This window comes from Nothobranchius furzeri, chromosome 12 (genome assembly GCF_043380555.1).
Source record: "Nothobranchius furzeri strain GRZ-AD chromosome 12, NfurGRZ-RIMD1, whole genome shotgun sequence".
NCBI classification, from domain to species: domain Eukaryota; kingdom Metazoa; phylum Chordata; class Actinopteri; order Cyprinodontiformes; family Nothobranchiidae; genus Nothobranchius; species Nothobranchius furzeri.
The window spans coordinates 32,549,202-32,575,921 of NC_091752.1; positions in this window are offsets into that span (position 1 = coordinate 32,549,202).

Sequence of the window (26,720 nt, forward strand, 5' to 3'; positions counted from 1 at the left end):
TGTGGATATTTGCTGTATAACTGTCCTCATTCCTGAATATATGACTTTCTAAGAAGTATAAAGGAGAGCAGCAAAAAGTAAAGTGTGTAATTCTCTTAGGTCTTCTGTCTTTTTCAACTTTTATTTATTTTTTTTACCTCTGACAAATGTTCTGTCACTTGCACCTTTAGTTCCTGTAACACAAGCTAATTATGCTGGAACACCTCAGAGGGGCATGTTACGAAGCAAGTTCAACAAAGCTGGGCTTGTGCTTGTGTGTGTGTGTGTGTGTTGTGCGTGTTAGCTGACTCAACAAAGCCAAGAACTCTACTCAGAGATAATGAGGTCTATGATGTTAGTTATGATCTTTAGAGGTGGAGCCAAGATATATTTATCCATGTTCACATTGAAAATTAGCATTTTATACAACAATTGATGATTTTCTTCTATTCTATTATATAAAATAGAATAAATGCACATAATTAAAGAGCAATTTTACTGAGAAACAGTTTTTTACTTGTTTTGTTTTTAAAAGTCTTCTACCACCAAAACAAAACAGACAGGGAAATGCTCAGTTCAGATGAAGCCTCAAAGAACTACGTCACAGTGTGAATTAATACTCATGAACTCAGCTATCTTGGCTCGCAACGCAACGGGGAAGACTGTTGATTTAGTAGCCAGGAGAGAGCGGAGCGCGCCTCGGCAAGTAGAAGCGAACTATTAGCTTAGCAACTCCACAACACATCAAAACATTCCAAGGAAAACATTTGCATTGCTGTTGGACAATCAGAGGCTAGATGTCCAAATATTAATGAGTAAGACTCCAAATCCTGCCGTTTTCTGGCCCCCTCCTTTGGCTAATTTCCCTCTCTGAAACAGGAGCGCTAGAGTCTTTTTCCTCCAACAGATAATAACTCAATATCTGTGTGTGAAGTACGCTACTCAGTGCTGATTTGCTCGGTTAGAATTCTCAGGAGGTGGGGTTATTTGAATAGAAGAGTTACCAGATCCAATGCTTCCCATAACGCCTGGAACACACCAGCTGCAATGCTCATGAAATTGGCGCGCTGCTCGTTGCTCCTCTGTTCACATCAGCTGAGAATTTTCGACGAGCGCTTCTGCTCACACCTACTATTTTCCAAAATCCCCCCCCCCCCAACTCAGTCCCGTGCCCTTGCTCTGTGTGTGTGTGTGTGTGTGTGTGTGTGTGTGTGTGTGTGTTTGTGTCTTTGCTGATTTTCATCTCTCTAGTCTGTTTAGACACAGAAATTATGACTTTTATCAATTGTGGTGTTTTATTTGGAAAAATGTCTTTATTTTGTTAAATTTACCAGCCTGTCTCTTCTGTTTGGGTTTGACTTCCAACCAGAATCGACGTGGCTCACACACGGCACACAAAAAAATTTGAGCTCACGCCAAAATGATCTCTGCACGACGCAAGTCTTCATGGCCCTTCGCAGCTGATGTGGCCGACAGCGTTGGTTAACAAGAGCGCAAAATAGAAGCTCTCGTTCTTCCATGGTGCTTCGCGGCACATCGTCGCGCTTCCGTGTTCCGGGCAAAGGAAGCATGGGGCTGTGTAATCAGGCTAGTATGCTCCAGGAGAAGAAACAGAAATATATACCATATTTAATCTCCGTGATTATGGGAAATGCCCGTTCACTACCCAGTAAGATTGACGAGCTCATAGCACTGACCAGGCTGCAGCAGGACTACGGACAGTGTAGCCTGATGTTTAAACCAAGAAGTGGATGAATTATCTCATAGCTGACTCTGAGGTTTCCCTGGAAGGATTTAAACTCACACGGGCCAGCAGGAGCATGGAGCAGAGTGGTAAGCTCAAAGGTGGGGGTCTGGCTGTGTTCATTAATGAGGGATGGTGCAACCCATTGCATGTGACCATTAAACAACAACTCTGTACAAAAGACATTGAGTCACTGGCTGTTGGTCTCTGGCCCTATTATGCCCTCAGAGAGTTTTCACATGCAAAAGAGTTTAATGTGTACATCCTTCCATCAGTTGATGTGGTTGCTGCATGTGAGCAGCTCTGTGGTGAGGCTGCAGATGGCCCACCCAGACACACTCATTCTCATCAGCGGGGATTCACGCCTCACCCTCCTTCACCCTCATCACTTTAACCCAGTATGTGAAGTTGCACATCAGAGGCAATGTGACAATGACCTTCTTTATGCTAATGTAAACAACGCATACAACCCCCCCACCCCCACCCCCCGCTCAGCTGCTCTGATCACAATCTCATTAATCTGTTTCCTGAATACACACCTGGGGTTATTAGGGAGTCTCCTCAGATAAAAAAAAAATGAAAGTGTGGTCTGAAGAAGCCACAGAAAAACTGAAGGACTGTTTCCAATCCACAGACTGGGAGACACTCTTCAGGACTCATGGTGATGACCTTGACAGCCTAACCCACTGTGTCACGGATTACGTGACTTTCTGTGTACATAACACAATCCCAACTTGAAGGCTGGAATGCTTCTTCAATAATAAATCTTGGTTGACCCCTGAAATTAAATCCCTGCTGAATGGTAAGAAAAAAAGCTTTTATGGCTGGAGACAAAGAGGAACAGAGACGAGCCCAGAAGGAGTTTAAATATAAGATCAGATGGGCTAAAGACATCTACAGGAAGAAGCTGGAGAAACAGCTGTGGCAGAACAATGCTCGTGGTGCATGAATAGGCCTTAGAAACCTCACAGGTCACAGTGGGAGGAGTGGTGCCAGTGAGTCCGCTGAAGGGGACCAGAACTTGGCCAATGAGCTTAACCTGTTTTTAACTGATTCGACTCCACCCCTCCCACCCTCCACATCTGTAACAGGTACCATCGACCCCCACCACCTACACTCAGCCAGCCAACCCCCCCCCCCCCCTCCACACACACACACACACACACACCTCCAAATTCCGCAGCATTCAACAGCTTATCGTCCCGCTAACAACCGTCCTCATCAACACACTCTCCCTCACTCCCCCCTCTCAATTACATCTGACCAGGTGAGGAGAGAACTGAGGCGGCTTAAGAGCAGGAAAGCTACAGGTCCTGACGGGATCGGCCCAGACTGCTCAGCTTTGTGAAGTGGTCATGCACATGTTCAACCTGAGCCTTCGGTTGGAGCCGGTCCCCGTCCTGTGGAAGACCTCCCATGTGGTTCCAGTTCCCAAAACATCACATCCCAGAGAACCAGACCCCTACAGACCAGTCGCCTAGATCTCCCATCTGATGAAGACTATGCCAGGAAAAATGCCAGGCCTGAATTTGTGTCCCAGTTCACCCATGGATGGCGCTGTCCATGGTCCTGACCCCAGAGCAGAGAGGGCTGCAGCCATAACATTTGAACAGACTGCTTGCTGCTGGGTGGCAGTACCTTAGAGGGTAGAGTAGGTTGTCCTCAGAGGTTGGTCAGATCCATCCCCACTCCCTACAGGGAATTCTGCTGTTGTCTTTGAGGGATGAGCAATCACAGCAGCCGGGATACCGAGAGAGTTCCCGTTACTCCCACTAGCCAGTTGGCTTGCATGCTGCAAATGCTATGCTTTGCTGGAAATCTAGCGTTACGTTATGAAATGGGTGGAATTCAAATGGATAGAAGGTGAGATTTCATAAACTCAACTCAGCTCAACTTTATTTATAAATCGCGCCTTACAGGCAAAAAGATGCCACCAAGACGCTACACTGATCAAATAAAAACATAAAACAGTAAGTCCAGAAAATAAAACATTGTATCACACGATACAGATAAAAATACAATGAGTAAAATCGCTATAAGTAAAACAATAAAACTAGTTAGAGAGGTTAAAAGACAGGTCATAAAAATGTGTTTTTAGCCTTGCCTTAAAAACCGCAACAGAGGTGGAGGCCCTTATGCTGAGAGGAATCTTATTCCAAAGCTTAGGACCTGCCACAGCAAAAGCCCTATCACCACGTGTCTTTAGGCACGTTCTTGGGACCGAGAGGAGCATGAAGTTCTCCGAGCAGAGTGACCGTGAAGGGGTGTATGGTTGAAGTAGTGACACCAAGTAAAGAGGGGCTAAACCATTTAACGTTTTAAAAACTAGTAAAAGTATTTTAAAATGAATCCTAACATCAACGGGCAGCCAGTGAAGCGCAGCCAGGACAGGAGTTATGTGGTCAAACTTGCGCCTGCCCTCTAAAAATCTGGCAGCAGCATTCTGGACCATTTGCAACCTGGCTATTGAGCCCTTGCTCACACCGAATAGAACAGAGTTGCAGTAGTCCATTCGCACCGTAATAAAAGCATGGACCACCGTCTCAAAATCATGACGTGACAGAAATGGTTTGATCTTTGCCAGCCGATGAAGGTGGAAAAAGGAGGAGGAGATCACTCCATTGATATGGGTATCAAAACTAAGGGCGCTATCCAGTTTAACACCAAGATTAGTCACCGATGTAGACAGCTGGCCCTTAAATGACCCACAGTCAGTTAGGGAAGAGTCACAATGTATGCTTGGAGCAAACAATATAGCCTCTGTTTTCCGATCATTTAGGCTCGGAAAATTTTCAGTCATCCAGGTCTTGATCTCCCTCAAACAGTTTGTAAGAATAGAAATAGAGAGACCACTTGACGTGTTCAGAGGCAGGTACAGCTGACAATCGTCAGCATAAAGATGGAATTGAACTCCAAGCTCACGACAAGTTCAAGTTCATAAAATTCTTTAAAGAAAATAACTTATATTTCAGAACAAAGTACATCTCCATAATACCAACAGTAATATGTTAACCATATGGGCCTAGCCTTGGTCTGAAAGGTTTAAAATAGCATGATATGGTTTCTTTAAGGAACAAATGGATTCCTTCACTGCTGTTCTAAAGCAGGGATAGGGAATACCAGTGAAAGATGTGTAAAAGTTACATAAGGGATTGAACAAGGCCATCAAAATGCTTGGGGCAGCAGTTTACTTCTAACAGAGTGAAAACAGTCTGTAATGGAAATGTTGAAGCACTTGTAAAATCTCACGCAGACTTAATTGATCAAGGATAATTACATTAATTACATAATTAGTAAACCTGGTGATGAGATCATGTTTGTAATTAATTGAATAATCACACATTGCACTACTCTCTCTAACATTTCCTTATATTTATTGTAGTAATGTAGGCTTTTTTGTCAATGTAGGACTAAAGATTTTAGGAGGAATGTCAAGTGAGGGGACAGTTGCGGTCTGAGATGGAAACTAAACAGGCTGCAGGGGTGATGAGTGGTGAAGGGGCAGTAAGGAGTGGCTCATACCAAAAACGGTCCAGCCAGACAGTGTGGACAGAGCCAAAGTCAGAACCTCAAGGGGGAAAAAAAAATCTACCATTTTTAGAATTCATCACTTTCCATTTAGACGGCATTTGTGCGGTCTCCGCTCTAAGCTGCTGTATGAAGTGCTGCTTTCATTGCAGCTTTTATCGATCCTACACAAACACAAACTTCCAGCTGCAGGGTCAAAGAGCTGCGGCTTGAGCAGAAGTCATAAAGGAACAATAGAAAGGTTGAGAGGAGTTTCAGTCCATTTTCAGTTGTTGGGGAATGTCCTTGAAACCGCACCAGAACTCTCCCCAAGTGCAATGAGGATGTCAGTATCTAATTGACAGAAAGGTAAAAACTACAAGTTTAGGAGAAAGAAAAAATACATCACAGGGATTCTTGAAGATCCTTTTCTTGTATTTTCTAAATGTTGCAGTTTTAAATTTCATGAATACATTTAGAGTTTATCAATTCAGTTTAAAGTGGAAACAAAAAACATGTTAGTCAGTAAACGAGTAGCACTGGAAAAGCAAGTGGCCTGTAATTATGCACAGCTGCAATATTGGAAAGATGGATGAAAGGCACTCTTTTGATCATTATGAACTTTGGATATTTATAGTGGATCAAAATTAGCTAAGTCATCCTCAATGTCTTAATTGTGCAATCAAAATTTCTCAGTTCGAAGAAGAGCTGGCAGACATTTTTTATTACACTTAAATTATTAGCTAAGCCACTAATTATCCAAGCTGAAGTGTCTTCAAGTACCATGCTTCATTTATTAAAAGGTTGAGTGATTTTGAAATGCTGATTAGATACCATTGCAACATGCTGACTTAAAATTTACAATGTAAAATCTGTAGCTCCTGCACTCTGCTGTTGTTTAAAGCTGCTATAGCAAATCTGGAAAACAAGTTCGCCTAAAGGGGAACTTAGTAAGTTTTTCTATTTCTTGAGCCAGTATGAGCTAAAATGATTCTTACAAAGTCATTCAGCCCCCCTCTGCCACTTGTGGCTAGAATATCGCACTTGCAACATCACCTCCTGTGGACTGCTGCCCTGAAGTCTCACAAAGTCACACATCTCATGAGAAGCAGTAACGCTTTACAGCCATGCATGTTTACACCTCTGAAACAATGAGCTTTACCTGGTTAGCATTTATTGTAACGTATTCATCCTGGTAGAACCTCAGAATACACAAAGAAAACATTTATCTTAAAGGGCTATAAGATAAAAACAGAGTTTGACAACAACAGGAATCAGACAAGAATCAACATCAGACGTTTTCTGAATCACGAGAGCTCAGAGACGATCATCCTATTCTGCTTGTAAGTACAATTTAATATGTTTTACATGTTTTTACTTTCCCCGGGTTTGTAATTATCTCTAAATGTTAGTCAGGCTGTAGTGATCGTGTCCATTTTCGTCACTGTTCATGCACTCACCCTAAGATCCAAGTAAGCTCTCTGCTAATGATAGGATTAGGTTGTATTTTTACTGCAAGCCGCTTCTGGGACACGTCGATTTCCACAGTTACCATAGGGCTAGACCAGAAATCACACACGGTTTCATTGTAAAACCTCTGATCATTTTCAAAATAAAAGACCATTGCTGTGATGTGATTTCATATCTGTGTAGAATATGTGAAAACATGTGACCTAACTCCCTGCATTTATTCCCAGCATCGTTCCAGAAGTGCAGCAATGTGTTTTTATGGCTTTAATCCTGGCAGTGGAGAAACATCATCATATATGGCATCATTCAGCAATATCAAACGTGATTTCCTTCTATTTAGTTTAATGGTGGATGACATAAACTATCCGTGATCTTTGAAGTCTCGAAGGATTTTACGATATTGCAATTCTAGCTAGGAGCACGGCAGGCTCCTTAGCTGAGATTCTCCCAGTGTGTACTGGCATGCGCAAAACTCTCTAGTAAACCGTTCTGCACCGCTGACGCCTCATTGACTCTTTTACAAATCAGCTTGGGGTCCTTTTTATCTTTACACACCATCAAATCCTCAGAGTGGAACCCAACTACCACTGAGCAACTCTGCCAGGTGGCACCATTGGACCACCCTCAAAACTCTGTCTCAAACTCGGGGCTGCTTTGGCACACATTTCATATCAGCAAATATTGATTCCAACCAGTGATGTCCACTCCTGGGCCCTCATTTATCAAAAGTTTGTAGAAGTTGTCCTATATTCCCATTTACGACCAAAATTTAGGATGTGTGTACTACGAACAGTCAAAAGACTGATTTATGAAACGTCCGGTGGCCTCTCGTACGCACGCATGATAAATCCCACCTGTGCAAACCCAGGCGCTTGTGTCCGTTCGCCGTCATTTACATACAAAAACACCCTCAATTAACCATATTTGGTCATGCTACGTCACGTCAGGGGATTCCTTGTTTTTTTTCCCAGAAATAAGTAAGAAAAACTTTATTGACAAGAAGATCAAAACATTGGTTGCCTAAGTGCAAAAAAAAAAATATATATATATATATACAAAAAAAAGTGGCAGAGGTTATAAACGTGGGACAGAGGAGAGGTTCCTGTCAGAAATAAATAAAAAATTGATTTGATAAATCGTAGAGTAACGTGTCGTCATTTACATTTAAGGAGTTGTTCTGTTTGGAGTTAGTTTCATTTGGAAATGTTGTCTGAGAGTGCAGCCTCAGCCACTTCTGAGCTGTCATTCAGTCTGGTTGCGTGCATGACCGGGGAGCAGAGGAAGTTCTGGGGGGTTGTCGTAGTTTTAAAATAAAATCTGAACTTGAATCAGATTTGTGAGATTTGCCACAAAGGGTTCCAAATCACAGCATAGCAGAAGGATTTCCTAGTGAGCTCACAGAGAACACGTTCCCTCCAGAGTGCACGCTCTGTTAAATCCTCAAAGAACACAGATTAGTCATATTATGTCAGATTTCCATCAGTCACAATTGTCTTTTATTGGTTTTAGCACCAATCATGCGCAAAAGCCATTTTTTCCACAGACACACTGGGTAAGTGTCATTTGTGGATGAGGAGCACGCGTAGATGACTGAGACCTTCACAACTGCTGTGCCACCGTTCCTACGCATGGTCAGAGCTGTTCCTATGTTTAGGAACATTTTCACGCACAGGTACAAATTGGTAAACACCACACAATGCATACAACCACAGATCTGTTAGGATCTGTAAGTATGGTTGATAAATGAGGGCCCAGGTCCTCTAGAGTTCATTTTCTTCTTTTTAGATGTTTCTCTGCTCCAACACATCTCATTTGCATGACTAATAGGCTTCTGCAGAACTTAAAGACATGCTAAAGAGGTAATTTAATTATTGAACCATGTTCGGTTGAACAAGGACACAAATGAAAAGCAGAATAGTTGCCCTCGAGGTCCTGGACACCAGTGACTTGGACTATGTGCAAAGGGACTTACTGTTTTGTCTTTTTGCCAGATTATGACAAGTCCAACACAGACTTATCCTTTAGGTGGATGAAGTTATGGTCTAAGGAGCTTTGAAAGAGAAGCGTATGGACTTCTTCGAGTTGCTTGAAGACGTTTCACCTCTCATCCGAGAGGCTTCTTCAGTTCTAAGGTCAAATGGTGGAGAGTCCCAGATTTAAACACAGTGGGAGTTTCCCCCGAAGAGGGAACAAAAGACCCCCTGATGATCTTCTACATAAAAGATGAAGTTATGGCGTCTTTTAAGGATTTTGCTTGTTCAAAGGTGATTTATGTCTTCTTAATAGATTACACAACTCCCATTCAGTCCAGCAGTTCACAATGCATAAAACATAACATTGAACTGTCAGAGATAAAATATTCTGGAACAAGATTTCAACAAAGAAGGCCCGTCAACACGCACCAATAGCAGATCCCCACAGTGTTTCACATCTAAACGTTAACCTGACAAACAGTGAAATGTTACACTCATACATAAATTGCATCCGTTCTGTTTATCCGCGCTATTTTTGAATAAATATACAAATTTAATAAAGTGCATTTATCAGCTATATTTTCTTCCTATGCCAAACTCTTAATGGCAATGGCTTGTTGGAGGTTTTTTGCATAAAAGATGTAGAAATCTTCACTGATGTTTCATATTTATAAAACGACAAGAAAAATGCAACAAGCCTAATTTGGGTTGCATGCAATGATACAACTAAGCAGAAAAGCCTTTATGAGCATGTGAGGCGGGAGAAGCAAGGCCTGATCATGAGTGCATGGACAGCCAGTCGAGGTCAATACAGCACAATCCCTGTAGAAATACAGAACCACAGACCTCCGCAGCTCGTCGCCGGCCTTTTATTAAAAATTGGGGCCAGGCAAGTCTCTGCTGAAAATCATAACCCATTATCTTTTAATGTCCTAGCTGAGCAATGTACCATATTTAGCCAGTCCAGCCAAATTGCTGTCACTTCGTGTCTGAATTTAACAAGCAGTTTTATTTATTTATTCTTTATTCCAAGAAGCCTTATCGCTTTGAAACACAAGACTGCTGAATCCTCACAGTAGAAGCAGTTTGGTCATTTAAATAATGACGCTCATGATTAGAATTGTAATATAACTCAACATTCACCCTCCCCCATTTGGGTTTGTAGGAGGAATTCTTTTTAAGAACAGAAAAAGGAGTCACCTCCATGAAAGAACAGCTGGCTGTTATAATTAATACATTTCCACATGTCCAAAAATAGATGCTGCAGCACTGAACAACTGTAAGCTTTCAGAACATCTAACAATTAAGCATAGTGGTGTTGTGAACTGCAGGTATATTAATGGTTTTTAACAGCTCTTCTAAGCTTGTGTGACTCATCTGCATTCAAGATGACAAGGAGCGCGCCACAAAGGGACCATTTGGAGAGCTGCCACATGACAAACACGACTCAAATCTTTAGATACATCAGTTAATTTAATCTGAAAGCTATTTCAATGTCAGTGGTATAGAAAAAACAGGTCTCTGGGTACAACTGGCTGACATTTTTACATAGATTGTGACAGGTGATAAAGAAATCTCTTTTTTTTCTGGAAATGCCTCGGAATCCCACGGAGAGAGCTGGATTTTCCTCTGGATCTGCTCAACCAAACTTTGGAGAAATATGGAGGATGGGTTGATGGAATGTCAGCAGTACTGTCATGAAATTTTCTTTTGTTACAGCATGCTTCCCTTTCTTAGCTGGTTGAGACTAAGGAGTCAGGTTCACAGTTAATGAGCAGCTAGCATGATGTCAAGAATTAAACTAATTAGTTTAGTCAGTAACACAAAAGCCATCAACCATCTTTTATGGTGTGGTTTGTTGGAGCAGCAGCTTATCTGCTGCTGAGAGACTGCGGTCGTTTCTCAATACCCAAATACGCCAGTAAGTTCTTATGTACTTGCCAAGTATTTTCTTGGCAAGTCCAGCAGAAAGTCCGTTCTAGCGAGTACGGGAGGACGAGGACAGTGTTTGGAACAGAACCATACCGTTTAAGTCACGGCAACAAGTTCTGCTATATGCTTCGGTTAAACAAAAAGGACCTGAAATTAAAAATAACAATTAATTTTTTTAAAGACAAATCAACAATTATTACAACATATTTGTATAATATTTGATCTACTTTTAATAAACATTAATAAAATACCAGCATTTCTCACTGGAAAATGAAGAAAATTTGTTTGTTTGTTTCATCAAAACAGAGCTATTTAAGGCTATGCTGCTTTTATTTTGATAGTAGCGTTAAATAATTAGCTCCTGTGCAGAGTCAGAAAAGATACCCAGCAAACTTTACAGTTTACACACAATTATACGGAAAAGGATAGGGGCCAGAATTCTTACTTTTCTTCTCAGAATTCTGACTTTAATAATTCTCAGAAAAGTCACAGTTTGCTTTCTTTTCTTTTTTCTTTTCTTTTCTTTTCGTGGCCCCAATCCTCTTCCATATAACTGTATTCTATAACACTATATTAATTTATTTAGACATAATTATTAGCATTTTTGATTAAAAAATAAACCCACAACAGTTGTGACTTCTCTCCTCTGCCTTTTCCCATTTGCAATTTGCAACGGTTTGCAACACAATGCATTGTGGGATAATTTGCTGGTCCAAGTCTGCAGAAGGATGTATGAATGCATTCTCAACACAACGAGTGGAGCAAGAACACATCAGGGAACTTTGAGAGTACTCGCCATGATGCATACTTAGGACTGAAGCAGTACTTGTGCCAGCATTGATGGCATTTCACAAGGATGTGTGTACACAAGTTAAGACAAGTACATATATTGAGAAACGACCAGGGAATAGATTAGCTCATTCAGAGGGCCAGCACTGTCCTAGGATGTCCAGTTGATCCAGTGCAGAAGGTGGCAGACAGAAGGACTCTAGCAAAACTAGCATCACTGTTAGACATTCTCTCCTACAATACTTTGTCTTTTCAGTATCTGTTGGGTTTTCTTGTTGTTTCCTCTTTATTTCTTCTTTCTCCTTTTTGCTTCTGTTGTTGAAGCAATTGCTGCTGAGACACCAAGATTCCCCCTCTGAAAGGCAATAAAATAATTTTCTATTCTATTCTATGATAACAAGTTTTTAGTTTCCAGAAAACGAGCCATGGTCTTACTGATTTTGATCATCTTAGAGGAAAAAAAGAGGTCTTGATACCAGAAGATGCAGTCCATCTTAGAAAAAAAAGCAAGCTTTCCTTTCTTTTATTCCAAAGATTAAAATAAAAAATTTAATTAAACTGTGATCTCAAGATACATAAAAGGGAAGAAATGGATTCTCTCCTTTCAACCTCTGCAGACTTCAGCTAAACAAAAATAAAATCTCATGATTTTGTTTTGTCCAAACCCTTTGTTCCAGTCATGAGTTTATCATCGCTTCCACTCACCTGCTCCACTCACCCACAGGCTCAGTCAGATAATGCAAGGATTTTGTGCGAGGACGTTTAATGTCCACTGTGACTGATGTCAACATTTGCATTCTCACATACAGCTCCTCTGGGTAAGACATTGAAAAGTTCAAGGCTGCAGTAAATGTGTGAAACGGTTTGAGTCGTGTTCTTCTTTATTCTGCCATCCAGCACAGCCACCTCCCCATGACCTCCAGTGATGCAAATAGTAATTGCCCCACATCCTGTGCTTTAAAAAAGATGTTACGATGGATCGTGACATGTGGTTATAGTTCTTCAAAACTATAACAAGTAACTAAAGGGATTGTGTTTTTAAAATGGGTTGTTGATCTTTTATTAAAAGATTTTCTCACAATTTCAGCAACCACCATTTTTTTATTTGTATGAAACTTTGAAATGCATTTCATTGGAAGAGCAAAGTTTAAAATGTAGTAACATATCCGATTTCTCCATAAAATTTCAATATTTATTCAGGATTTCACTTTTTCCCCTTTATTTAGCAATAAAATGAACATAATTATGTTGAAACTGGTACTAATCGCCCCAACGTCACCCCGCCATCGTGATTGTGGGGTGCTAATCCCAACATCACCCCAATATCATTATCGTGGGCCTCCAAAACACATGCCCATGTTCTTGAACCATGCAAGTAGGTCCCTTTAAAAATTCTAGGAATTATTCAGTTATAAGTAATTGTTGCTGTTCTATTTGCACAAATAGTTCTACTTGTATTTGTGGATGTTTTTCTGTCCATTTTTTCTCCTTAGTCCATATTTAGGTTTATATGGATGTAAAAACTGCAGGAAAGGAAGTCTCCTGATTTAAAATAGTTATCTTGCATTTCTTTTCTTTAAAAAAAAGAAAATATGCTTCTTGTAGCCTTAGCTTATCTGTTTTGTTGCAGAACACTGCATGCAGCAGCTATAACAGCAAACAAAGCGGGAATGTGAACAGGATGCACTGTAACGAGCTAATGTTGCACATGAACCAAACTGTGTAGAATGACTTCCATTACACCAGAGTCATTTCAGTGTAGCATAACTTTAATTTCAAAAGCAAGAGGAAAAAGTACCATTGAAGCAAGAATCAATGTTTTTTTCCTTCATTTTTTTCAGGCTGTGCACCCTTTTCCTCCTTGGTCTTTGTGATGAAGGATGGGAACCGAGGGCATGCGTAATGGAGTTTTTTTTCTCAGCAGACAATCATTCATGGAGTACGAGAGTCCATTAAGTGAAAGGTTTGTCGTGCATTCCAGACCCTCTTTTTGTCAAACTGTGGTTGGTGAAGTCACGCTAATAACATAGAGGGGTTGATATTTTAAAATAGATTTCTTGCCTCTTTCATTTTCTTCCCTTATGAATATGTTACGATATGCCGTTTATTTATTTCAAACTCTCACTTGGATAAGGGAAATTTGTTCTGTGGACATTCAACAAGATGATGAATCATTGCAAACATTCAAACTGTGGAACACTGCATTGTCCCAGTGAGCACTTCAGATAACATACAAAATTGCTTTTGACAAATGCTTACATGTGTAAAAGTTGTTTAAATCAATATGTAGAATTGTTTTTTTGTATTTAGCCACATTAAGAATATTTTTCTACATGAACAACCAGTTTCAAGTCAAAGATCAGATATTTTTATTCAGAATACTTTGTTTATTTTATCATGCATCTTAGTGAAAAAAATACATTTTACCTTACATGTTTCAGTTAAAGTTAGAACATAGAACATTTTAATAAAAAGATATGTTAAAAAATAGTAATACCTCCATGGAGTGTTCAGAGGTGTGCAGAATGAATGTACAATTTCTCCTATAAAAGTTATATTTAAAAAGATAAATAATCAAATTTTCATTGTGTCGGGCGACACTGTATATGTTTTTATCTAGCAGCCACTAGAGCGCGCTAAAATGTCCTCTTAGTAAGGCAAGGTTGGGACTGTGTAAAATGGCAGACTTGACAAGTCAAGCAGCTGATTTAAAGCCCAGAAGATTTTATATTGGTAAATACTGTTATAAAATAAACGTATTAGTAGAGATTAGTCCTTATCCTGTGTGATTTGTCTCTGAACATGGTGCTGGAACGTGTCCACAGTGAACCCACATCCCAGCGGCTGGAAAATTAGTCCTGTTGTTGCGATATCACCTCTAATCACTAGAGTTTGCCAGATTGTCCTAGTTCCATATTCATCCTTCATTCTCTCGAAATATCCATCAAAATGTGGTTGCCCTCTCGGTATGCCAGGCAACAGCATTAGTTGCATTTTTCAAACAGGAAGACGGAGTGGAGTAAGGCTCTGGCAGGGGGTGACTTGCTCTTTAAATATAGCTTTTAAAGGAAAAACTGTACATTCATTGTGCACACCTCTAAACTCCCCATGGAGGTATTACTTAAAAAAATATAGAGTTTTTATAAAAATGTTCCATATGCCACATTTAACGGTCTCTTTAAACAAATACCTCAATGGCAATAAACTAAACATTTTACATAAATTGCATTTTTTTTATCTTTTGTTCAGTTATTTTTTATAACAATTGCATCAATTTTAGTAATATTTTTTCTCTGCCTTGAAATTTTATCAAAAGCCAGATTTTATAGAGAATTTGTGACCTGAATCTATTGCAGGTGTAAATTTTTTAACGTTTTTTCTGATTAAATTATGTACTTACCAAATAGTTCATATGTTTTAAATCATTTAGGGAGTTAACTGAATGTCACTGCTAACTGTAAAGATAATTGTGGTAGAATTACTATAATAGCTGTCATTTGTGAATGTTATTCAATTTTCCCAATGTGGCTGATTTCCCTCAGTATTATATTTAATGCTGCAAGTCCTTTAAGTGGTATTTGCAGGGATGTATTTATCTTGTCAAAAAAGTCCTAATGATTGGAGCAGTGGTAAAAAAGTAGTCATGCCCTCAGGTATTGTTAGAAAAACAGGTTCTTTTTTTTTTGTCTCTGCCAAGATACCCCCAAACCACACCTTGCCTTACTTATGTACCTAAATCTGCCTTATTGAGCCATATTTTGCAATCCTATTAATCTTTGAATAGATTTGAAAAATGTATTGTCTGAGTTTTGATGGTATCACAGAAACCTGGCCTTTGTGGAGGGATGGAGTGGGAACAAGCAGGGACTGAGTAATAGGAGGTAATTATTTGATCAAAACCGTGTAAATGTGTTCACTGTAAAATGCAAACTTAGCATTTAAAACAAATACCCTTCAGTATAATAATAATAATAAAATTAATAATAAAAACAATTCAGTTCCTGGTGCAGTTTATCCTTCCTATCTAGTTTTAATCTACTTTTTTCCTCTAAAGAAGCAGGGCTGATAGAAGTGCTAATGTAACATTGCGTTATTCAACATGGGACCTGTAGCCATTCTCCTTTGATTTGAAGTGAGGCTGCAACACATGCCTGCTGGGTTTAAAACAGGGTGGTTGTGGTTGATTAGGTGGAGGAATTGGTACATTTAAGAGATGTACTCTGTGTGTCTGGAATGAAGATGTACTGTACGGCAGCTTGAGAAAGTCACACGACAGGTAGACAGAGTCCTGATTGGCCCTGTCAGTCATTGTTCCGGTGCTGACCTCTGTGCAGGCTGAGGCCTCGATTCTTTATTCAGTGATATAAACTTAAAGGAAATATTTGAACAACCTGGATGTAAAAACAACTTTGCCATTGGTTCTAAAATGGTTTAATGAGTGGTTTTGCATCACCCTGTGCTAAAAAGATCATGATTGGTATTTGCAAAATCAGCTTCACACATTGTAATGCCCCACTGTGCAGGCAAAAGGGAGGCAAGTTTGATTCAGATGCCAAAACGTGCATAATGTGATTACCGTCTCAGCAGAGATGGATTTGAGAACACATCTCATGCCATTGTTAGTCGCTCTAATCATAACACCATACAGGAATATTTTTCCCAGCGTACGACGCACTTTCTGTTCTCTTCTCCTTCGTTTGTCTCGCAGCACTTCTCTGTAGCTGGGGGGCTCTTGTGAGAGCAGCAGGTGCATCCTGATCCCAGCACTGCAGCTCCTGCTCCTGTCAGAATGACTTTTACCTCTGAGCATTGGCGGTTCTAGGGGCGGGGCCACAGGGGCACTGGCCCCTGCTGAAATATGATTGGCCCCTGTAGTGCCCCTGTCCTGTCACTCATCTGTCCTTTGTGCGGTGATGAGATTATAGGTGGATGCAATTCCGAGTCCAAACACTAGTGGCCGTGTGGCGCTAAGGAGCAAAATAGTGTGTGAAATCCAACAGAAGAAGATTTGAAAGATTCCAAGAAGGGAGAACTTTTCAACCGACATCGGATCTGATGAGAGTCCACGTTATGAGGAGTTTGTTGGTAAGTCACGAATCACTGTTTACTCACAGTTGCCATGTAAGTCAAGTCTGACAATAAGTCCAATGGAAAGCAATGCCGACATTAGTTAAAGGTAATGTTAAAAAGGGCTTGTGAAAAAACGTTAGCCCTTGCTAATCCATGTACTTCTTTTGTAATCTGCATTTCGTGTGTTAATAGTTGGCACTGTCTGATAGAGAACATGAAAAGAAAGGGTCAGATACAGGCGGGAATTCTGCAGTTTTTTCCCAAGAGAGTGAGTGTGTCAGCTGGTGAGAACGAGCATGGAGAAATCAGAGAGAGAGCAGCAGGAGGCAGTAGACCAGAGGCTGGAACAGGGCAAGGGACCTCCATTCCCCCTTTATCAGGTCAGAAAGAATATAATCTTTATTGTGCAACAGTCATGTCAGATAAACACGAGAGATAGCCTCTTGTAGGACATACCATGCTGGGAAATCAGCGTACGTGTAAACGCACCGTGGCGGCATGGTGTTGCGGGATTTTTGTGGCATTCGTGCTGCCACGGTTGATACTAATATCACCGTAACGCCGGACTTGTGAATGCATATTACAACTTGGCGCAACAGAAGGGGGTATCATGATCACGTGGGCAGTTACTGCCGAGCTCCGGCCGGCAACTATATTGAAAATGAAAGTAAACATGGGCCGTAAGTTTGGCTTTTCTAAACAGAATCAGCTGAGATGATGGCCGGGGAGCCTCTCCGTAAGAGTTGAAGCTCAGATCACCAGAGACTGCACGGGGACAGACACCTTCTGGAGCGGCTTGTTAAAAAAGCTTAATGAGTGTGGCTTTGATCGCAATAAAAAGCAAGTTATGTCCAAGATAAACTGAAGTCCGTGGCAACGCAGAGACCGCCCCCAAGCTCCCTTTTCACCGCCATCGCATAATCTTTTGTAAAAAGATCATGATTGCACCACATTATCCAGCAGGACGGACTGACCACTTATAAACGACCTAATGCTGCCCAGTGTGTTCTGCTTATAATTGAGGATAACCTTTTCCCATTTTATCTTGGAGCTGATCCAGTTAATGTGGAGTCATTTTCTTGCACAGAAAATTTGCATTGAGCTTTTTATATTTATCAGTAATAATTGGGTCAGTTATTCCAAGCACCAAAAATAAAGGATTATTGTTTAAATTGATAGAAGTTGTTAATCGTGACAAATCATTAGTGGCAAAGTTGCTTTCCTTTAGTAAATGATTTTACGTTTTTCAAAGCATCTTTCCGTTCATCATCAGTAATGTTGCAGTTAAGTTTCCTTTCCCACAATTCCTTCAAGGTTTCCCTAAATTGTGACATTTTGATGTATTGTAAAATGTGTGGGAAAAGTCCTTGTCTGAAACACTGAATTTTCTAATTGGTTGATTAAGTAAGGTCAAGGTTAAGTTTTCCAAAGAGATTTTGTGTTTTGGATATTCCTTTGTTAGTCCAACTTTTCCTGCCATTATTCTAGGTAAAAATAAAAAAAATCACCATTATCTCAAATTTGTTAAATGATGTTATCTTGTACTAATGGCACATATGTTTACTGAATTCTTCCGCTTCATGGTGATGTGATTTACTATAACATTAACATAATGGATTTAAATTGTATTGGTTTCTTTGTCTACATCTACCACATCTCATCTTTATAGTCCAATCTTTGAAGTCTTCAATTTCAAATAAATAAAAATGTGGTCTCATAGAAAACAAAGTTTTGGCTGGATTTAGCTGGAGTTTGACATATATTTGTATTTTAGCTGCAAACTGGGACAAGACTCTCTCCAATTCAGACAACCAGAGTGAAGTTAATGACTCAACCTTCCATCCTGCTGGGCCACCAGAGTCACCAATCAATGCTAATCCTGCAGGATCAAATGGTAAACATTGATCTTTGAAAGTAATAAATGCTTGTGTATGTATTTGGCTTATGTTAGATAATTTCTCATTTGCTGTTTTCAGACATCTTCCAGTGTGATGCACAGAATCCTGCGCAGACATCAGAACGGTGTTCTGTTCCAGTAGGACCTGGTGGTGTGCTTCTCATTTTGTAAAGGCTCTTTAAATTTAATTGAATTTTGCAGTCAGTCACTTGCAGATTCTGAATGCCATGAATGTTAAAGGTTGAGAGATATAAGCAACTGACTCAGACTTATTTAATTGACTTCCCACCAGACATTTCCCAGTCAAGAGCAGAGGGTCCTGTGATATTCTTCTGGTGTTTTTTCCACACACAAACATATTTTAACCTGATATTTGTGGCTTTGCAAAATAAATTGAATGCTAAAATTTCTCAAATGCTGTGTGTGGTTGTATTTTGTCAATGTACAGTAAAAATTGATGTACAATTGCATTAATGTTTTTCAACATGGTGTTGGGGTAAACTGTAGCTACCATACAAAACTGGGAATAGTATGCAAGTATGTTGGACTGTTCGTGGCCCCTCTATAAATATTGTGGCCCCTTGATGGCCCCACCCTCAGAAAAATCCTAGATCCGCCACTGCCTCTGAGCCTTGTTTTCTCTGTGGTCTGTTCACCCGACAACCAAACTAATAAAGCTTCACACCTGCTGTAAAAGTCTGCTTAGCCCCTGTGACTGAAATACAATGAGCGTATGGCAAGCCAAATGAGCATTTATTCTGATATCAGGATATCAGCCAGAATTGTCATGAACATGTAAGCCATTTCTGTCCACTAGTTAACTAGTTAGCCATGTTTGTGTCAACTAGTTAAATAGTGACAGCCTAAATGTCAACTAGTTAACTAGTAAGGCCTAAATTCTCTCTAGTTAACTAGTTAAAATGTTTCATATCTTACTAGTTAACTAGTATTGCTCAGTGTGTTCACTAGTTAACTAGTGGACAGATCAATGTCCACTAGTTAACTAGTTAAAACACATTTAGTTTTTACTAGTCAACTAGTAAGGTACAAAAACTCGTACTAGCTGACTACTGAATGTAAAAATCCCACTTGTTAACTTTGCCCAATTTGGCCAGCCGCTTGAGCATTAATTCTGATATCTTGTCAACAGGTCAACTAGTTAACTAGTGAGGGTAAAACTGTACACGCTAGTTAACTAGTGAACACATTTTGACCTTCACTAGTTAACTAGTTGACACAAAAATGGCTCATTAGTTAACTAGTAAAGGCCAAAATGCATACCAGTCAGCTAGTTGAAGGTATTTGTGTCTCACTAGTTAACTAGTCAGGGTCAAAATGAGCCCACCAGTTAACTAGTGGGAGACGGAAATGTTCACTAGTTAACTAGTGAACACATTTTGGCTTCACTAGTTAACTAGGTGACACAAAATCGCTCACTAGTTAACTAGTAAAGGCCAAAATGCATACCAGTCAGCTAGTTGAAGGTTTTTGTGTCTCACTAGTTAACTAGTGATGGCCAAAATGTGCACACCAGTTAACTAGTGACAGAAGAAATGCCCACTAGTTGACTAGTGAACACATTTTGGCTTCCTAGTTAACTAGGTGACACAAAAATGGCTCACTAGTTAACTAGTAAGGGCTAAAATGCATACCAGTCAGCTAGTTGAAGGTTTTTGTGTCTCACTAGTTAACTAGTGACAGTTCAAAGTGTCCACATGTTCACTAGTGAAGGCAAAACTCCTAACTAGTTAAGTAGTTGGAGTAGGGCAGTGCCACTAGTTAACTAGTGAACCATTAATGACTCACTAGCTAGCTAGTTGATTGTAGCAGGCTCACTAGTTACCTAGTTGATGCATCCATTGTCCAAACTAGTTAACTAGTGAGGACATAAATGTATACTAGTAAACTAGTTCAAGCCTACATTCACACTAGCTAGCTAGTTGCACAGAATTCTAATTAAGAGGCAGAGAATTTCTCAAATTGAGGCTTTCTATTGGCTCACTATGTTAAAATAAAATATGACAACCAATCACAGTGCGGAATTTTGCAAAATCCCACCCCAAACATTTGCATGCGGCACACAAGTTAACATGCTGGCCAGAGGAACCTCAGCTAGTAAACTAGTAGTGGCTTCAGTGTGACACTTACATGTAAACTTGTGAAGGCGGAACTGCTCACTAGTTAACTAGAGAGGGTACAAATGTCCACTAGTTAACTAGTGAGGTGCAAAATAAGTGTCACTAGTTCACTAGTGGGCCCCAAAACGCCCACAAGTTAACTAGTAAGGTGTGGATATGCTCACTAGTTAACTAGTGAGGTGCAGATTTGCTCACTAGTTAACTAGTGCACCCTTAAGCGCCCACTAGTTAACTAGTAAGGTGCAAAAAAGCATCACTAGTTAACTAGTAAGGTGCAGATATGCTCACTAGTTAACTAGTGGGCCCCAAAACGCCAACTAGTTAACTAGTAGGGTGCGGATTTGCTCACTAGTTAACTAGTGAGGCGCAGATATGCTCACTAGTTAACTAGTGACGTGCGGATTTGCTTACTAGTTAACTAGTGAGGCGCAGATATGCTCACTAGTTAACTAGTGAGGTGCGGATTTGCTCACTAGTTAACTAGTGAGGTGCGGATTTGCTCACTAGTTAACTAGTGAGGTGCAGATTTGCTCACTAGTTAACTAGTGAGGTGCGGATTTGCTCACTAGTTAACTAGTGAGGTGCGGATTTGCTCACTAGTTAACTAGTGAGGTGCAGATATGCTCACTAGTTAACTAGTGAGCATATCTGCACCTCACTAGTACCTCACTAGTTAACTAGTGAGCATATCTGCACCTCACTAGTTAACTAGTGAGGTGCGGATTTGCTCACTAGTTAACTAGTTACATCTAAAAACACATACAAGCTGACCATTTTTGTCCACTAGTTAACTAGTGGAACAATTGAAATTTCACCAGTTTACATGTGTGGCAGTGCAGCAGCTCACTAGTTAACTAGTGCCTGAAACACAAATTATGCATATTCTAATGAGAAGGCGGGCAAAAGACTCCTGTTGGGTATAAGAATCCCACCCAGTCTAAAACGTATGTGCTGTGGCCTCACAATCACATACTGATGGGTGTCCCTGAGCGCCAAGGCTTGCACTCATTAGTCATGGTTTGACACCTACTGGTTGGTCGTTGCGGCGGGTTCGAATCCCGCAGATGGCATTCCGCAATTGCTGTAACATTATTTATTTTCTCTTTGTGTTGTAATGTTCAAAGTTTTATTGTTTTACTGCTTTTATTCCCCCCTCCCAAATCAAGTAAAGCACCTCGTTTGGTGTCGTGTAAGGGAGATCAGTTGGCGAGTTCAAGTCCCATTGAGGAGAATTGGAATTTAGTGTGCCAGTAATTTTATTGTAGTTCATTTTTGTTTGGTATTGAAAGTTTGGTATTGAAAAAGGCTATATTAAAAATAATTATTGATATATATATATATATATATATATATATATATATATATATATATATATATATATATATATATATATATATATCCATCCATCCATCCATCCATCTTCCCAAGAAATAGATCAAATGACACTGAGGGAAAAAACTGTGGTTATTTTGGAGAGAGTGCTGGCTGCAAAACCACAAAGGCGGAGCTGCACCCCGCCCATTCACGCAAACTCAGCCTAGCCCACTGACTTCCGTTTTTGTTTTCAACTTTATCGCAAACTGACCTGACCCACATGAATTACGGCTGTTACTAGTTTACAGTCGTTAATGCTATGTTCTATACTCCAATTAAACAAGATAAATATAACTTGCTACATGACAAAGACTGAATATATCTCGAAATGAAAAGGTTTCTTTTAGCGAATATCTGCCTACAGCTGGTCTAATAAAAGTGGTGTACAACAGCACTTCAGTTTATTGAATGGCCTCTGGTAGTCTAGTGGTAAAATCGTCAGTGTTGGTTTTTGCTTTCCCCTCAGCTGATGCTGGTTCGATTCTCGGTGGGGTCATCAGCAGTCTATTTAGCCACATTCAATTTGTTTATATTTTAGTTGTAATGTTTCTTTTCAGCAAAATATTTATGTCGCTAAAAGTTCTTTGAATTTGGTCGTTCCTAAACAGCATTTAGTTGAAACTTTGCTCACAAATGGACTCACACTGGCTAAATAAACGAATAAATAAATAAATAAACACATTATATGTTAAACTGTATACCAGTAAATTGTTGTAAACATAGTACTGGCAAGTGTAGCTAGAAATGAAGAAAAGAGGTTGTAAACTACCTAAAACTTACACTACTGGGAGGCGAAACAGCATGTCAACCTGACTCCATAACCACTACACCACCACATCTGTTATAAATCAAGTGGCGTTACATGTAATTGTGCTGCCCAGTGTGTCTCTGAGATGGGATGTATGGTTTATTGGCGGTGTCTCAGTAGAAGTCATTTCAGAAATAATTTGTCAGAAAATTCACAGAATATCCAGATTTGAGAACCAAGACCAGACCCGCTTCGGGGGAGGAGACCAAATTGAAGCTGAGATGGGAGGAAAATGCATGAATGAGGCTAAAAATGGCTTTGGCGTGTTTCTTATGAGGAAATGACAATATAACATGATTAAAAGTTCCAAAAGTTAGATTTTTAATTATATGGAACCTTTACAAAAACTGTTCAATTAACTTCTCAACTCCGTCCTCAATCTCGCATTTTTTAGCTACAACACCCTCTTTGGTTCCAGAATGCTATCAAGTCTGACAACTGCAAGGAATTAGACTGACTCTAATGGAATGGGCGGGGCTGATTCTGGAATGGGCGGGGCTGACTCTGGTGCAGCTCCACCTTCTGGTGCAGCTCCGCCTTTGTGGTTCTGCAGCAAGCACCACTTGTTATTTTGAGCTAGTACCAGAAGACAGTGTAACCTTTTTTAGTTCTCTCCAGTCAAAACAAAACTTTAGACTTTTTTCTTTTTTAAATTTAACAGGGAACAGCAATCAATTGAACAGGGAACTGCAACCAGTAGTCACACAACAAAATAAAATCACACAAACAAAATAAAGTTACTCTCCTTTTTTCTTGGTGTCTGAAAAGGGCAGGGAAAACCATCAGACTCCAGTCACCCATCGAATGGACTCTTCATCCTCCTGCCCTCTGGGAAGCGCTACAGGAGCCTATGGACTAAGACTACCAGGTCCCGAAACAGTTTCTTCCCCACAGCTGTCAGACTCCTAAACTCTGCCTGCTGACATAACACCCCAAACCAGCAGCACCCTACATAAACTCTGTAGAAACAAGAAAGCCCTGCAAATCGATGCAGAGCGTCGCGGGATATGCCTGACTGGTCATATATATTACCTCTCATGACACTGACCTCTGACCCTATGAACTTGTGTATGTGATGAGTTTATTTACCTTTGATAGGGAGTTATGACCTCTGATTTTGTCAAAATCCTTCAACCCGTTCAGGAGATATTGCACACAAAAGCCAAATTTTCATATATACGGCCTCACACAACCTTGACCTTTGACCCTATGAGGTTTTGTACCTCATGAGTTTATTTACCTTAGATAGGGAGTTCTCACCTGCGATTTGGTCAAAGTATTTCAACCTGTTCAGAAGATATTGCACACAAAAACCAATTTTTCATATATACGGCCTCACACGACCTTTACCTTTGACCCTATGAGGTTGTGACCTGATCAGTTTATCTACCTTTGATAGGGAGCTATCACCTCTGATTTGGTCAAAATCATTCAACCCGTTCAGGCAATTTTTGATATATATATGACCTCACACAACCTTGACCTTTGACCCTATGACATTGTGTTCCTAATCAGTTCATGTACCCTTCATAGTAATAAAATACACAGGCGAGGGTCCGACTCACTGGAGGACGCCATGTTGGATTCTAAGTTTATTTAGCTGTATTTATGGTTTTGCTGGTGGTTTTTGACTCCTTTGAAAACTGTGCAACAACACTCTTCTTCTTCCTTTTCTCGTGTGTTATTTGGCGGATGGCACTCAACATAAAAAGATGCATTTCTCAAACAATTAATGTATTGGAGCGTGAACCTGAGTCATTAATCTCATATCCTAATTTGAGAGTTACAGCTAGAGTCCAGAGGGTTTTGTTGGCTTTATAAGCATTAGTTAGTAAGGTCCTCACTTGAACAAAAAATACAGCTTGTTTGCAGTGACTTTGGTATTTACTACCCCCTATTGCCAGAAATCTACACACTTTCCCTTTAAGCGCGTTGTCTCTTTAAGACTGGTCCTGGGTGACATTGGAGTTTACAGCGAGGCCGTAGAAATTCTCTGTCTGGATATTTATTGTGGAGATTAATGGACTAAAATGGGTTGCTGCACCGTGACTGTCTTCTCCTTTTTTTGGAGAGTAAAAACTATATTTTGGTTTTTAAATGCTGCCGCTGCACCGTGTTAAGAAATCATATTACTGGTTGGTTCGAAATGGGTTGAAATGTTCACATTTCTTCTTTGCTTTACATGCTGATCACTAAAGCGTGCTTTAATTAATATTGCGTTTTCGTAAAACGTAAGAGCAAACAAGGGGGATTTTAATTGACAAAAATAATAAAATCAGCACATTTCCAAGCCAACTGCGGTTAACATTGGCACGTCGGCTTGAAAAATATCTCCTTTTTGCCGTAAATAACACACATTTCATAGCTGTTGTGGGTTATGTATGTGTTCATCAGTGCTTGAGAACTGTAACTTTGGGGAGCGGGTCGTAATTGTGGGCTTTTAATGCGGTGCTGTCTGTGGCGAGGTGTTGGTAGGGTCTGATCGGAGCTGCAGCCAGAGCGTTTCTCCCGACCAGCGGCTGCTGGGAGCTGGTCCACGGTGAAGCAGCCCACGCAGCCGAACGAGGGCTTCCCGGCTAAGAGCTGACCGCAGCGGCCCCGACGACCGCGGGCCAGCGACCCGAGAAATAACATGGGGAGTCCTGCTGCTGCCTGCTGTTGTTTGTTTTCCGTAGTAAATACCTGAATATGCAGAGACTCAACAGGTCATTCAGTTGTGTGGTATCATTCAGATGATCAAATGAAATGTTGCAACATTAATATCAGTTTACCTGATCTTGATCAATAATCACATTGATGAATTGGTGCATGAATAACTACAAACCCTGCTTCCTGCAGCAGCTTTTTCTGCTCTAGATTTATGATCTGCTATTTGTATTCAACGAAAAAGACGGAAATGGCATTAATTATTTAGATTTATTTGTGGATTTTTTTGTCGATGTTAACCCTGTTGTGTCTCAGTTCATGAAGCTGTTTTCAATGTTTCCCGCGATGCGAGCAGCTGATTGTGCAGCAGATGGCCGCGGACATGATCAATTTCGAAGTGCTAGTTCTGGATCAAGAGAAAGCCTGCTGTGCTGTGCCGATGATTTTATTTTGCGAGGATGGATTGAGGAAGGGGGACACACATGCTTAAATATCGACTGTCGGCAATAATCAGATTCATACTCATAAAATACTTGTTTACATGTTTTGTGTGTGTGTGTGTGTGTGTGTGTGTGTGTGTGTGTGTGTGTGTGTGTGTGTGACTCTGCCCACTAATCCGTTACGTATTTTGTTTCTTGTTGACATAAATACAAAAATTATGCAAAAGAAAAGAAGTGAAATTATGTACAAAACTAAACTGTATGACCCAGTATCGAACCCGCGACCTTCACCATTGCAGGCGAACGCGTTAGTCACTAGACCACCAACACAAGGTGGTACATCTTGCAAATTCATACCTTTAAAACACTATGAGTGCTGGCAGGCTTCACAGCAATGTATGTAAAATAGAGCCTTTTTTATTATTATAAACTTGTCGCTTCCGTACAAATGTGAAACAATATATCTGACGGAGATTTCTGCGGAGTTTCTGCACTTTCCTGTCAACAGAAACAGACATGCTGTCTGCCGCTGCCTTCCGCCTCCAGGCTTTTTCAGACTAATAACTGAAAACTAAAGACTGCACACGTTAACTGAACAAAGATTACAGCAATACACCACAACTTTCTCGCTACAAATATCGTCAAAACATATTTATGTGCTCAAACGATCTTAGTTTATCAAATTTTCTCTTAGAACAGCCTGAACAGAGTCCGCCATACTTTCTCTGTTTCTCAGTCCTACATGGACCAATCACATTGCTGTTCTGCATTTCTTCATTTGCATGTAAAGGCCGGATTTGCTCACTAGCTAACTAGTGAGCAGTACAGCGGTCGAACTAGTTAACATGTTACACAGAATGCCAGCCAAGTGTGTATTTATTCAAATTCCACAAATTTACTAGTATTAGGGGCATTTTCTGCAGCTAGTTAACTAGTGACAGTGTTTTGTGTTC